The sequence below is a fragment of the Adiantum capillus-veneris genome, chromosome 20 (genome assembly GCF_014529385.1).
Source record: "Adiantum capillus-veneris isolate H3 chromosome 20, ASM1452938v2, whole genome shotgun sequence".
Taxonomy (NCBI): Eukaryota; Viridiplantae; Streptophyta; class Polypodiopsida; order Polypodiales; family Pteridaceae; genus Adiantum; species Adiantum capillus-veneris.
The window spans coordinates 65,044,238-65,060,132 of NC_140950.1; the positions used below are offsets into that span (position 1 = coordinate 65,044,238).

At 40.9% G+C, this 15,895-nt stretch overlaps 1 pseudogene; it reads right to left on the minus strand.

Annotated features, from left to right (window-relative positions):
- Window positions 1–11,868: 11,868 nt before the first annotated feature.
- Window positions 11,869–12,369, minus strand: LOC147432627 (uncharacterized; annotated as a pseudogene).
- Between the last annotated feature and the right edge of the window lie 3,526 nt (window positions 12,370–15,895).

Below are 15,895 nucleotides of genomic sequence, written 5' to 3' on the forward strand. Positions count from 1 at the left end.
GAAACAAACAGGTCATATCCAAGGAGTACATCAAGGACAAAGATCCAATTTGGGTACCAGCATCAAAAGAACCACGATAAGCAAAAGTCACAGGTTGGATAACATCACACAGTTCAATCACTGCTCAAGACTACTATGACGAGAACATCAAAGTATGGGTCAAAAAACCAAAGGTAACACCTTGGACATACCCAGCATGTGGTATCTCTTCACAACAAGATCAACAGGGCATCAAGTGCAGGTCTAACTGTTCATACAGGACTAAAAACAGGTACAGGAAGAAGAAGCAAAGACCTTCCAAGCAACAAACATTGAAGCAGTTGTGGGTACCAAAGTCAAAGCTCTGCGGTGAAAATACCCCACAAAGTCAAGCTAAGGTCACACAGCAAGCAGTGCAACGAATGATCCCAGTCAAGCTACTGGAAGCACAAGGATACTATACAGGTAACACTCAAGTTTGGTTGCCAAAGATTAAAGCTTCCTCTAAAATCATGAAGAAAACTCATGTAGCACAACATGCCCAACAACAACAACCCAACTACGCAACCATGAGTGCTACAACTCCAAGGTGGATCCCTCGTCATTTACTACATGAGCAAGGTTTTTACAAAGGTAACAGCAATATTTGGACACTGAATCCAAAGGACCATCAAGTCAAACAAGCAACAAGGCAAGTGGAAAAGCAAGTCACAAAAGGACCAAGGACAACTTGGATTCCAAAACCTATATCTGGAACTCAACAACGGAGGCCCACAACTAGTCTACAGCCTCCTATCAACAAAGGTAAAGCAAGGATACACAAAGAAGTCATAGTTTTAAAGAACAGATTCTGGAAGAAGACTTCATCAACCATTGCTTCAACCTCAAAACCTATCTCACCATGCAACATCAGTGTGCTACCAAAGCATGAAGAGCAGGTATTTGTCAATGTATTTGACAAAATGGCATCACAAAACCAAACCAAAGAGAATGGCCTAAACCTCAATAGCATATGGAATTGGATTTCAGGACGTGATCAGGTAAGTCCAAGTCGCCATTAAAGATACATGGCATAAGAGTCTAGAGTCGAGCAGCTGAGCCACTAAATGAGCAAAGTGTCAACCCAAGCTTCAAGTCTAATATTTTCTCTGTGGTCTATGAGTCTAGCTAATAGATATAAGCTCAAGCTGGAGAGTTGAGCATACATAAAGTCATGTCACTCATGCTGGAAGAGGTGAGCATAAAAGTCAAAGTCTACTATTTTAAATGGTGGAGTGGCAGAGTAGTCCAGAAAACACTCACGCACATGAACACAGTGAGGAGAGTGGAAAAAACCTCGTTGACCAAAACCCTTCTTGTGAATAATGGTAGCTCTTGAAGTCAAATATATTTTTGCTTCTCTAGCTACGTTCACTCCTGGAAGCACCCATTCAAACTCTTCTCGCACAACATATTGTTTCCCATGCATCTATCTTTGCAAGCATATACAATGTCCCATCATTGGACATTTGCATTTGACACAATTTGTGTTCCACCCATGCACTTACACAACAAAATGACGATGACAAAGCGGTAACAGGTTTCATGAGCATTTGCTCAACAACAATGACTCTCACTTCAAGCTACTAACACTTATCCAATGTATATCCAGTCAATAATAGTAGCCATACGGCCATAAGTACTTTAACTCAACAAAACTCGGTTACATCAAAACATAAGTACATATAACCTCACATTTAATTGTGACTAAAGGCATTTTTTTTCCATTGGGTTTTTCCCTTTAGTCCTATCCAGGTATCCAAGACCTTCATTTTGTAATATACGCCACATTTTATTTTTACTATTTTATTTTTCTTATAAAAACACAGAAAAGCAGACCAACGACATCCCCAAACAACTACATGCTCGTCAACTAGAAGATCAAAGGGGAACGGCCCAAAAAAATTTCAAAAAGGCTTCAAGATTACAGGTACACATGCAAGATGACACCTAAAGAACAAACAATACAGAGCTGCCAAGATAATGACTTGCTGCAACAACAAATCTCACTCAACCTATTCACGCTACAATAACCAATCGGAGGGGGAGAGCTATGGCTTCAACTACACTACATGTACAAGAAAAAGGTAACTCTACAACATACAAAGCATTTGGTAAAAACAACTGCAACAACAAAAGCTTCAACCAACACCAAAACATGAAGCACTCGTCAAGGCCACTGTAGACATAGGGTCTTGTCGGGGACGACAAGACTTCGGAGTTGGAGAGTGTTGACAGGTCAACCTTTCAACAACACTTCCACAAAGATTCCATGAAGATTCCTCAAAGATTCTCTAAAGATTCCAAATAAAGATGTTGATGAAATGATGAAGACGAAGATGGATGTTGTAATGTGAAGATACAAGCTCATGGACATCATCGAATATCCCGTTATTATTATTTTGAGCCATTACGGCCACTTTTGAATGTTTACGGGAACTTCACATTTTAAGTCGGCAATTGTATTTTGGCCATAGATGCTTGTTGGATGAGCAAAGCCAACTCACGGTGTTGTAATTAAGCTCTATAGAAGCCTAGGGACAAATAAGGTCATTTTGGTCGGACATTAGGTTTTCTAAGGCTTAGTATATAAGCCAAAACCTAAAGCTTTGTAAAGAGACTTCTAATAATCTGATCTACTGTCTGTGAGTGAGCGTACTGTGTACGAGAGAGTGTGAGAGCTTCTTCTTGATGCTACGCACGTATCAGTGGTCAAAATCGAGTGCAGAGAAGTTTAGCGTGTTGTCCCCGACCAGAGCTACACGCCAATACCTGCATTGCGCGCGTACGGTCCGGTTTTGCAAGCTCCATCTAGGAGCTTCATCTGGTGATTCGGTGAGCATACATTCCGTTTCTGCATTTCAGCATATCCACGCGTTCGTATTGAGTAGAGCTACACATTAGGCACTTAGTTTTCAGAAATGACGACCTACAAATTTCGGCCAAACATCCTACGCGATTTTGCACCGAGTGTTTTGGGTTGAGATTTTGGTTCATGGACCTTAGGGAGAGCAACCTATTGGTGTTAGTAGGGTCTCCTTCAAGTTCTGTGGCGTTTTGAGACTGTTTGATGGGTGTTTGGTTCTTGTAAGCGTTGTAGGAAATCTCTTCTTAAGCACTCTTGAAGGCTGTAGCTTAGACATTGGGTAGAGACCTCTGTAGGAATTAGTCAGGAGTCGGTCGAGTGTAGATTGACACCCTATGCTTGCTTCCACGTGCCTACGGGTCGAGCTCCGTGCTCAGTTGACATTATATGTTAGGTGAGTTCTCGCTATGCTGACGTCCGTCACTACGTATCCTTCCAACAGGGGCATTCCGGGTAGATAGGAAACATATAGTCAAAATAGGGCAAAATAGGCTCATTTGCATTTACATACACATACACACACACACACACACACACACACACACACACACACACACACACACATACAAAGTCACTGCATGCAAAAACAGTTGCAAAAGGGGTTGGGACATGGATCGCGATCCATGTTCCCCAAACCCTAAAATCCATGAAACTGGCATAGTGATTTTCCCATAAGCCCAGGAACAAATTCCACTAATTGGAACCCCAATATCCTTCCCAACATGGATCTCTATCCATGTACCTTGATGACAAAATCATGGCAAAAGTTGATCACTAGCTGGAGGATGCAAAAGGATAACTGATCAGGCAAAATAGTCACAAAAAGGGGTCTTAAAATCATTAAAACCTAATGATTTGTTACCTTTAGTCTGCAAATGGTCATTTGGAAGTAATCAAGGCTAAAATGGTCATTTTCCAGCAAAAACATTATGGAATAGAGTTAGAAGAAGAACATGAAGCTACCCCACTAGCCAAAGTAGCAATTGAAACATATCGAGGCTTTATTCCAAAGAAATCTAAAACAAGAGGGAGTCTGGAAGAGGGTGAAATACAAGCATCAGGGAGAGTTAACACTAAAGGTCTAATTAGGGGCAAACCAAGCAAAACAGTACCTACAAAGTCATGCAAATTGCCTGGATCAATTTTCCCCCTCAGATTAATTCAGAAACTGTTGAAAGTTGGTGGGGAGATATCAATTCATTTGGATTCCAAAATCCAAACCAAAATGCCAAATTTCTCTAAGTATGAGGATAATTACCAAGAATTGACCTAAGTACCAAACCAATTATCCAAATCTAAAAAATTTGGACCAAGGCACCACCTTGATGAGCCCTACCAGCTGGTATCATCGAATCTTCAAAATGTATTCCAGCATGAATTGCAATCCATGTACCTCAGTGCCCTATTTCATCTGTGACCTCATGCCTTTGTGACTATAGTAATCCTAGATGCACTGGTGAAATTTGGTCAAATTTGGGATAGTTTTGACAAAGTTAAGCTCATTTTTCATTTTATGGTCAAGTTTGTGTTTCTTCAACTTTTCAACAGTTATTGATCATTTGCTAAACCCTATTTTCAGTTTGAAACTGGCACCAGGATGCCCCAAAGGAAATCACAAAGGGAGTGGAAAGCAGCTCCATATCAGATCACATATATATCCTCAAATGAGAAAGCTCATATCACAAAACAGGTGCTAGAAACAATACCTGCAAACATATTAATCAGAAAGTTTCAAGCAGCAGATGGAGAGATAGTAAGGCCACCCTTTTTCCAAGGGAATTTTGGGCATTACACCAAAGATCCAAAGTGCTAGCAGGGGCCAGGTGTCTACAGCTAGACAGTTTTCTACAACTACTTCCATGGGAAATAGACTTCAAAAGAGCAGGTGAACTTATCAGCTCTATTCAATACAATGGAGAAGCCATCCTTACAGACAAAGACGGAGCTATGATCGAGGTTTAAATTACTACCAAGATAATCAACGAAGCTCTCCACCTACAATAGGGAACACATAATCTATTGCAAAAGACCAAAGCAATAGATAATGACAAGGCCTTTCTAAAGCAACGAGGACACAAGTTAGCCTATCAAGACTTGATCTACTCAGAGACAAAACTGCCATTGCGGCTCATGTTGCAACATTTCAAGGTACAAAAGCCGCCATGATACACGGAACCTCTTTTGCACATGGTAGTGGTAATGGCAATGGGGTTAGCAGAAAGAAGAGTAGTTAGCTGTGATTTTGGCAACTACCTAATTGACAACATAGTGGAAGCAAATATCAAGGGTAGCCAAAAGAGCAAGTCTTATATGAATGTTGGACCAATGCTGACTCGAATTTCTTACTAGGAATTAGGAATGATTGATGAAGACGGATCTATGATCGAGGTTTAAATTCTACCAAGATAATCAACGAAGCTCTCCACCTACAATAGGGAACACATAATCTATTGCAAAAGACCAAAGCAATAGATAATGACAAGGCCTTTCTAAAGCAACGAGGACACAAGTTAACCTATCAAGACTTGATCTACTCAGAGACAAAATTGCCATTGCGGCTCATGTTGCAACATTTCAAGGTACAAAAGCCGCCTTGATACACGGAACCTCTTTTGCACATGGTAGTGGTAATGGCAATGGGGTTAGCAGAAAGAAGAGTAGTTAGCTGTGATTTTGGCAACTACCTAATTGACAACATAGTGGAAGCAAATATCAAGGGTAGCCAAAAGAGCAAGTCTTATATGAATGTTGGACCAATGCTGACTCGAATTTCTTACTAGGAATTAGGAATGATTGATGAACTACCACCTACTAAAGCACAACTCGATTTGATCCACAAATCTAAAAGAGTAGTAAAGCCAGTAGCAAGACCATCAACAAGGCCACAACCGGAGATCAAACAAACGTGGAAAATCTCAAGGAGACATGACACTGACAGTGAGGAGATGGAATCAAATGCACCGATCAGTGAAGAAGCTAGGTCAAAGGACAAAGAAACTCCTTTAGAGTATGAGGAACACAGAAATGAATTTGCACTTCCACACATAAGATTGAAGAAGAGGCCAACTTGAGCGGTAGAGGGAATCCCCATCGCACAAGCTCAAAGGACAATGGAAGAAGCACAGGCACAAAGAGAAAGACTCCACCAACAAAAACACGAAGAAAAGAGAATTATGGGAGCGGAAGAAGATGATGAAAGAGAAGAAGAAGAAGATGTGCCTCTACAGCACAAAAAATATGAAGCTCTAGAAAGGATCAAACAACGCAAAAGAAAGGAAGCAGAGGAGAATTTGAACATTCCCAGGGAAATGCGGCAATGGATTTAGAATGAGCTTAAGCGTAAAATGGAGCATAGAGAAAGAGAGGATGCAAAACGCCCACGCGTGGATGATCTTGAATCATCCAACAAATCTACCAAGGCAGGGATGAAAGCGCAAAAACCAAGAAGGGGAAGGTGATCAGGACACCCTTGACCAACAAGAAGATAACTTTCCATCACCCAAAGACAAAAAGCTACCTTCAGAGGCTGAAACAAAAAGAAGAGAAGAAACCATGGATCTTCCAGAACAAACTACAGACAAAGTGTTGTCACCAAAGCAGCGGCAGTTCAAGAAAAAGAGACAGCACTACCAAAAAATCACTACGGTTCCGACTGCTCGCAAAGTACAGATAACAGAAGAAAGAACGATGAATGATGTTGGTAATTCTGACCAGGGCCAAAGAAGTCAAAAACAACCAAGGCCGCCTCGTTTGCAAGCTGTAGTTAGAGAAGGGAGCACAATAATCAAGTCCTTTGACATTGACGCACATTTAGACCAGATCAAGCTCCAGTTTCAATGCCAAAGAGCTCTCTACAACCTGCATGGACTGGAGCTAGAGGACACAAGAAAAGAGGCCATGAAAGCGGCCAAAAGCACACTCAAGCTTCAAAACAAAATCGAGGAGTTGCAAAAATTCCAACTGCAACTCCAATAAAAATTACAAAGGGAACATGAAAATGCTGCATACTACTACATGGAAGTCCATCAATTTAACGAATCCAACACTACTCTGTAGGTTGAGCAACAAAGACTAGAAGAAGAGCTAGTCACAGAGAGGGAACAGAATGAGAAGATACAAGAATCTTATGCAGTGGTCAACAAGACTCTGATCCAACTTTTAGCCTTGCAGAAGACGCCACGCTCTACAAGCATAGCAGCTAAACCAACCTCGCTGACAAAAGAGGTACAGGATCTAAAGGATTTCCTTGCTCAAGAGAAGTATGATAGGCAAATTATGACAACAGAGCATAGAGCTTTGCAAAAAGCTAAAGATGAGAAAATTGAAAATCTGAGAAAGCAATTGGCGGAGGCAAATGTAGATTTGAATGCTCTAAGGGCAACATAGGAGGTGAATCCTATAAAAACAGTCCATGTGGAAGTTGAACAAACAAAAGGACTAGAACAGTTCACCTTCAAAGCTCACCACATAGATATGCCAGGTACAAGCACAGGAACAGCAATGCATGAATCTGAAGATCCAGCCATGACGGCCATTTTGAATACTATAAAAGATGAAATTCAATGGTGGATCTCAGAAGTCAAAGACCCTTCACACAAGGAGTATTTGCAATATGAGCTCAAGGTGTTGGAGTCAGCAGCCCTTCTCATGACCACTCCCAATGAAGTGGTGAAAAACCTCGGGCATGAGATGATCGCTCTAACACTGATGAGGCAGGAGGCTCTCTTATGGAAAAGAAAAATGCTACCTACCCTTGATCCAAACCAAAGAGGAGATTACAAGGATTTTCCTATCACTGCCATACACATTCAAACTATCATTGATAATCAACCAATCTGGCAAAGGAAATGGTTTGAGCAGCATACAACTAATGAAACCTATTATAGAAATGCTCCACAGTATCTCAGGATCGACCCAACTTATTGTCCCATTAACAAATGGCGATCTTGGGAAAGCTTTTATTCATGGCAAAGAAAAAGACCAGCAGCTCTAAAATACCCTGTCATAACAAAGTCAAGCAATAACATTCTCCCATCAAAAAATTATATGATTCAGACGCTCAAAGGAGTCATCAACATGATGAAGGAAATACCAAATCTTGCATGCTAGATGCTAGTGAAAATTGCAAAGATGCTAATCACCTGCATTACGTCATTCAATGATATAGAAGCAACGGAGCATCCTTGGCAGGTCTTTGTGGAAGGCACAAGAGGATTGTGATGGAATATGGAAACAGAGATTCCCAACAAAAACGTCATCATGGGATTGTATGCGAGAGTCATGTTCTTGCACTCCCACTACTTGCAAACTTTTGAGGAGGCATTCATGACAAGATTCTTTGAAGTCGATTCCTCCATCTTTAATCCCATGACCAAAGATTTACAAGCTCACCATATAGCATATCAGAGCACTCTCAGCAATAATCCTTTTAGAGATCTGGCAACAAAGATGGAGATCGAGGCAAGGGCACAAAAATTCAAGCGACTCACTGGGATGCTAGAAAAGAGGTTGATCAACTACTAAGGCGATAGTCAAAGGCAGGTTGCACAAGGACGTGCAATGAATAGGAAGGGGGGAAATGTTTGGTGGACACATCGAAATGTCACTTAAAAGGCAGATATACACCAGAATTTGTTTTACTCAATCATTTTTTCAAAAGAAGTCGTGTAATTTTGCTAATGATGAATCTCAAATTGTAATATAATCTATCACTCCCTCTTAGTCTCTTTGAGCCTACAAACCATGTAAGAGGCCAAATGGCCGTGGGAAAGAGTCGCAAGTCTTTAAGACAAAACCCTTAGTTTCTTAAACAAAATTATCATTATCTTGGGAAGTAATTGGACGTCGACTGAGAGCTGCCTTGCTGCTACAAGTTGTAATCAATTTTTCTCCTTGTCTGGTAATCAAAATTCAATTCCAAATAGCACATTGTGTTACTTGTCTCTGGCTCTTCAATGGTTGTTTTTTTATGTTTTGACCTTGGAAGTGTGTTTCTATGCTTAAAGGTAACCTTTCCGTGTAGTTATGTGTCAATTTTCTATAAATGTTTTGGGATGGATCGTGATTTATGTACCTTCTCAGATGACTGCAAAACTTGGTAGGAATATGCCCTTAGGTGTTGTAATACCTCTCCTTAAGTTTCATGGCATTCCAAATTTGTTTGGATGCCAAAAAGGCGTGGTGACCTAGAGCGGTGAGATTGGAAATAGACTGATTTTCTTACTAGGAAGTGGTTGATTTGCTATTGTAGAAGTATGAACAGTCTTTTAGGTTCACTTCGGTGAGATTGACAATCTCAATGAGTCTCTGTGCAAAAAGCTATGCTACAGACGTCCGTCGCGACGACCGGCTAACAGTTTTGTACACATGTGAAAACAACAAAACAAGGTGATGTAGATGCTCACCTATCAAATAGTCAAGATTATCTCATTTTGCAGCTTCAATAAATATACAGAGTAAGAATGTGTTGTTGACTAGAGAGAAACCAAATCTGCTACACAACTAGCCAGTTTAGAACATTGAACTTTTTTAATGCAACTATGATTCCATTGTACTTACAATAATTTGCAACTCTTACCACAACCATGGGAGTTGTGAGGCCAAACATCTCCAATACATTGCACTTGCTACCTGTTGAAGTATTTCTCTAGTCTCTAGGCCTGCTCTAAGGTCCATAGCCACTGCTTTTGGTTTTTTTATCTTTTATGTCCAAAGCACTACTATCTATCTCACTGGTCAACAAGTGAAAGCATGAACTTTGCAAATGAAGCATAAATTTGTAGAGAACTCCAAGTCACTCAGTCATTGGCAACAACTTCTCCATGACTACCTCAACCTGCTTTAAGATGCCTATAACCAAATATGTACACGTGTTCAATGAAGAGCGAGCATGCTTGCTTTGAGCACGTGTTTCTGGTTGGACATGAAAAATCTATAGATAATCTCAAATAATACACTACATAGACTATAGAAGCATACCCTAAGTTACTTAAACTGTCAATGTGAGCATTAATCAAAACTAAGTACTAACATGACCAATGCAGTCCCCGGGGAGGTCACCTAATAAAAATGTAACCTATCACGTGAATTCAACAGAAGGGTATTTAAAGTTCTTGAAACTTACAAAAATATATATACAGAAGGGCATTATTTTTTCAAATTTGAAAAAAACTTACAAATTTTAAAAGAAAAGGGTACATTATATTCTTTAAAAAAATCATAGATAAGGGTTTTACAAACATGTCTTGAACGCTCGTGATATGGTAGTTTTACACATAGTGAACCCCCCAAGATGCAGTCCCAGTTGCAACCACAGAAATCTAGCTTTCAACAATCAAAAAGGTTGAAACTAGACAAACAAGTAGCTTTTAACCATCACAATGGTTGAAACTAGATGAACAAGTGTAGTTAGAAATGCGTTTCAAAGACACCATGTAACTAGACATGGTCCAACAAGAAACAACTCACAAACACAAGTACAAAAAGGTGTTAGCAGCTTAGCTTTATGTCCTAGACTACTCTCCTATTAACAATTATGCATTAATCTTTCAAAATAGCACTTGAATGATAGATAAAGTGATTTACCACAATAAAATCAACCTTCTTAAAAAAACGATTGAGATAACACTTGAAAGAAAGAGCAATGGACCATTGATACAATTCAATGATCTTAAAAATCCTTAATTTTTAACTTTCCAATACTCTCTCTCTCTCTCTCTCTCTCTCTCTCTCTCTCTCTCTCTCTCTCTCTCTCTCTCTCTCTCTCTCTCTCTCTCTCTCTCTCTCTCTCTCTCTCTCTCTCTCTCTCTCATGGTCACACCAAGTTGCCACAACACATCAGCATCGATAAAACCCTGATTAAATTACAATAACATATACACCATTCATTTATCTTTCAGGCATTTCAATTGTGCAAAACACTCGTCAAGGCAAAACTTTACTTGAGAAGTCAAGACTGTCACTTCTAACTTCTCACAACTGAGAGTCACAAACTAAAATTTTCTTGCCTTCCACCTAAAAAACCAAACCCTACTCACTACGTAGACAGAATACCTAGTACAAAACTACCTAACGGAGCATGAAATCATCCAACAGAAGCTAATTATAAATATTGTTCTGAAAGCAATCCCTTGATCCATTCTTTCTCCATGTCAGTTGCATCAGTAAGTTCATTAGGCACGGTAATAAGAACTTCCTTGAGGAGCTTCTTCACATTCTCAATCATATAATTTTAGTTGCGGTCAATGCCGTAGCAAGTAAGGTTGATGTGAGGGTTCATAGGAATCTGTTGCAGCTGCCATTCACTTTTCTTGTCCCACGTGACAGCCACTAGAATGAATTTTGTGACAAACTCTCCTTGTGGTCCAAGAATCACATAGCCTTCCATGCATGTAGCAAGCAAGGGATTTAGTGCCCCTTTCTAGACCACGTCATCCCTCAAAGCAGACGTTGCAGCTTCCACAAGAATTGGCTCAGCTTGCAAGCCAATATAAATCATAGACATATTCTTAGACACACGTGGAAACAAGGGTTTTGCAAGCTCAAATCGAGCACATATTGAGAGTCCTGCTGAAGCAGACCCCATGGTGCACATCCACAGTCAGACCTTCTTGTCAAACCAACTTTTGCAAAGCAAAACGCCAAACAAAGGAAGGCTTATCCCCCATTTCCAGCCTTGCAAACCACATTGGCCTACCTTGCTTCAACCAATGTTGGGTTGGAAGCAGTCAAGAACTTCGTGAGTTGCAGTTTCCTTGAAAAGAGACATATTTGGGAAGAGGAAGTAGATTGGAGGTGCCAATTTTTGAAACCCATTGATGTGGACCTGTCACGATCCTCGTTGTGTTTGTTGGGTAACAGATTGGTAACTTTAGCAAAGGTGTCTAGCATAACTGCACTGAAGGTCTGATGGTCAAAAAACATCCTGAGGGCCCTCTTGATTTAATAGAATGGGGAGAGGGTCATCGATTTTGATTTTGGTTCTTTTATTTGCAGCCCTCTTGCTTCATCAAAGGCAAAGATGACAGTGTAAGGGGTGTAGATACATGCACCCTTCTCGTCAAGTGAGCATTGTTTGCACTTCTTCTGCAAGGCTTTTTCAATAGACTTGATTACTTCACTACAAGTGGCAATGCTCCACCTATCTAGATTTTCCCCTTTGTATGTGTCATCACGGTCAAACTCCATGCACTACTCTAGAATCTTCTCATAGCAAGGTCATCTTTGGGAGAACCATGCTCATCAGGAAGTTGATATTGCTTCCAAACCTCTGGGGGTGTGGTACTAATGAAGCAGCTAGTATGATGAGCCACAACTTCAAGTAAAACACCATACCATGTTCTGTGAATGTGTTAGCAAGCTTATCTGTGAGACCACCTGTCCTCGGGGGAAGACTGTTGTCGAGTGACTCGCCAGGTGCAATAGCAAACATACACGCCCATCTTACTCAATTCCATCAATGCTCTTGACTTTCCTATAAGGACCATTGCCATAAAACAAAATGTCAAATTTAGTATTGTCCGACTGCTTTTGATTCATAGTAGAACTCCTTGTAGAAGAGTACCCATATGGATAATTTGCAAATTCTTTGGGGATAAACAAGTATGCTTTGGTACCATACAAGGAGTAGGTTTGGTACAGCACAAAGACTTTGGTACTACACAATTAGGCTTTGAAAAAATAGAGTGAGGCTTTGGTACTCTATAGATATATTATTTTCATATTTGGTACTTCCATTATTTGGCTTTTGGTAATATTTACAACCATTGGCATGCAGGAGAGTACCAAATTGGGTAGTTTACAAAGGCTTGGGTACTACACAAAGACCTTTGGTACTGTGGAGGACCATTGCCATATAACAAAAAATCAGATTTGATACTCTTTTGGTACTTTTGACTCATAGTAGAACTCCATGGAGAAGATTATTATATAGGTACTTTACAAATTATTTGGTGATAAACATGAATGGTTTGGTACTATACAGGGAGTAGGTTTGGTACCGTACAAAGACTTTGGTACTACACAATTAGGTTGTGGTAAAATAGAGAGAGGTTTTTGTACTCTATAAATAGGCTTCGGTATCTCAAGGGAAGGAAAATGTATTATACAAAGGCTTTGGTACTCTATGTATAGATTGTGAAATTACTAGTAAACGATTGAATACCAAATTTGGTATCTGTTAAGTATGGAGCCTGATTTACCCCTTGGAATTTTCTATGGTAAAAGCACACATTTGTAAGGCCTCCATTATGAGGAGAAGCCATCGTGCGGGAAGAAAAATCACTCATCGGAAACCAAAATTTTCACTGTCAAAATTCAAGGGCAACTTTAGGGGCCTCGGGGACAGAGGCCCCCGAGACTTTTTTTTCCCTCGCCAGAATATTCCTTTTCGACGGAATATTTTGGCCGGACGGCGGCCGGAAAGTGGTCGGAAATCGACCGGTTGGTTGGCCGGTGGCCGAAGTCAATGGCCGGTGGCCGGTGGCCGAATTCAAAAGTGGATTTGTCTACACAAGGGCGGCCACACATGGGCGGATTGGAGGGTCCGATTTGGACTTACTCACACAAGGACGGCTACACATGGCTGCCTCTCATGAGAGAGGGCAGCCCTTAACACACATTTGATAGTGTGAAGTTGATGCAACAAGGTGGGTGTGAGGTGGTGAGAGTGAAGCAAGGCGGGAACTCCATTAAGGGTATAATCCCTTTGTAAACTAATTCTTGTTTTGAAGTACTAAAGCCATTGAGTGGCTGCTTTCCCGTGGACGTAGCCCACATTGGGTGAACCACGTATATCATGTGTACTCTCTCTCTCTCTCTCTCTCTCTCTCTCTCTCTCTCTCTACTCTATAATCTCGTGTATGTAAAGCTGTCTCTCTCCATTAAGTAATCTACTCAATCATCTATTTAGCTACGTCTTATTTCCTGACAACTGGTATCAGAGCAAGGTTTTCTCGTAGCTAAATTATCTCAAGGAAAGGACTCCTTGAATTGAGTGGGAGTTATGGCGGAGGAAGGGAAGCTCAAGATTGAGAAGTTCAATGGCAAAAACTACCAACATTGGAAGATGCAGATTGAAGACTATCTCTACCAGAAGGACCTCTATTTGCCACTAGGCGGTCTTGCAAAGAAGCCCGCAACAATGGCAGATGAAGCATGGATTGTCCTTGATCGAAAGGCACTGGGAACAATCCGGTTAAGCTTAGCGTCAACGGTGGCCTTCAATGTTTTGGAGATGAAGACCACGGAGGACTTGATGAAGTCACTTGACGACTTCTACGCGAAACCATCGGCATCCAATAAGGTATTTCTTATGAAGCGCTTGTTCAATCTAAAGATGGCAGAGAATGGTTCAGTTGCAGAACACCTAAATGACTTTAACACAAACATAAGTCAACTTCGATCGCTGAAAATCAATTTTGATGACGAAGAGCGAGCTCTCCTTATACTATCATCTCTACCGGATAGTTGGGAGAGCCTTGTGATGGCTGTAAGTAATTCTATTTCTGGCACAAATACTCTTAAGTTTGATGATGTTGTGGGTGTTCTCCTAAGCGAGGAAATACGAAGGAGAAGCACATGAGAATCATCAAGTGCTGCACTGTCAATGGAAACAAGAGGAAGGCCTAAGGAGAGGTTCAAAAACCAAAAGGGTCATGATCGCTCAAGACGGAGCAAGTCACGCACAAAGTCAGTTCTTGAATGTTGGAACTGCGGCAAGAAGGGCCACGTCAAGAAGGATTGCTGGTCCAAGAAGAAGAAGGAGACAGAGTCTCAAGACAACAAGACAACATCGGAGGCCAATGTGGCAGGTAAAGTAGAGCAAGATGCTCTAATTCTCTCATTAGACAATGTGTCTAATTCCTGGATAGTAGATTCTGGGGCTTCATTCCATGCGACACCACACAAGCAACATTTCCAAGACTACACCAAAGGTAATTTTGGGTATGTATACTTGGGAGATGATGAAGCTTGTGAGATTGTCGGCAAAGGTACAGTTTCTGTCAAAACTGCTAACGGAAATGAATGGAAGCTTAAAGATGTTAGGCATGTTCCTTCTCTTCGCAAAAATTTAATCTCTACAGGACAATTGGACGATGAAGGTCACAACATTGCATTCAGAAACAAACGGTGGAAGATCTCAAAGGGATCTTTGGTGGTTGCCGAGGGAGAAAAGGTCTGTACACTTTACTTGTGTACTGTTAGCACACAACCTTCAGCTTGTGCAGCAACTACAGAAGTTGACAGTGCGGTGTGGCACTACCGGCTTGAGCATATGAGTGCCAAAGGAATGCAAATCCTTCAAACAAAGAAGTTTCTACCAGGTTTGAAAGAAGTGGACTTAGAGTTCTTTGAAGATTGTGCTTATGGTAAACAAAAGAGGGTAAAATTTTAAAAATCAAGAAATGAAAGAAAAAATAAAAAACTTGAGTTGGTTCATTCTGATGTTTGGGGTCCTGCAAGTACACCATCACTTGGTGGCTCATTGTACTATGTAACATTCATAGACGATGCGAGTAGAAAAACATGGGATGTCATGAAGAATAAATCCGATGTATTTTCCATATTTCAAAGGTGGAAAGCCTTTGTGGAGTATGAAACAGATACCAAGGTTAAATGCCTCAGATCCGACAATGGAGGCGAATATTGCAGCCAAGCTTTTGAAAGCTTTTGTGCTAGCAATGGCATTCGGAGGCAAAGGACAACCCCAAGGACACCTCAACAAAATGGGATTTCGGAAAGGATGAACAGGACAATCATGGAGCGAGCACGAAGCATGCGGCTACATGAAGGCCTACCGCTTGAGCTTTGGGCGGAAACTGTAAGTACGTCTGTGTACTTAATCAATCCGTCACCCTCAACGGCATTGGATGGGAGAGTTCCAGAAGAGGCATGGACAGGTAAACCGGTGAATTATGCATTTCTCAAAGTGTTTGGGTGTGAGGCTTTCATGCACATAGATAGAAGCCTAAGATCAAATCTAGATGCAAAGTCCAAAAAGTGTTTCTTCAT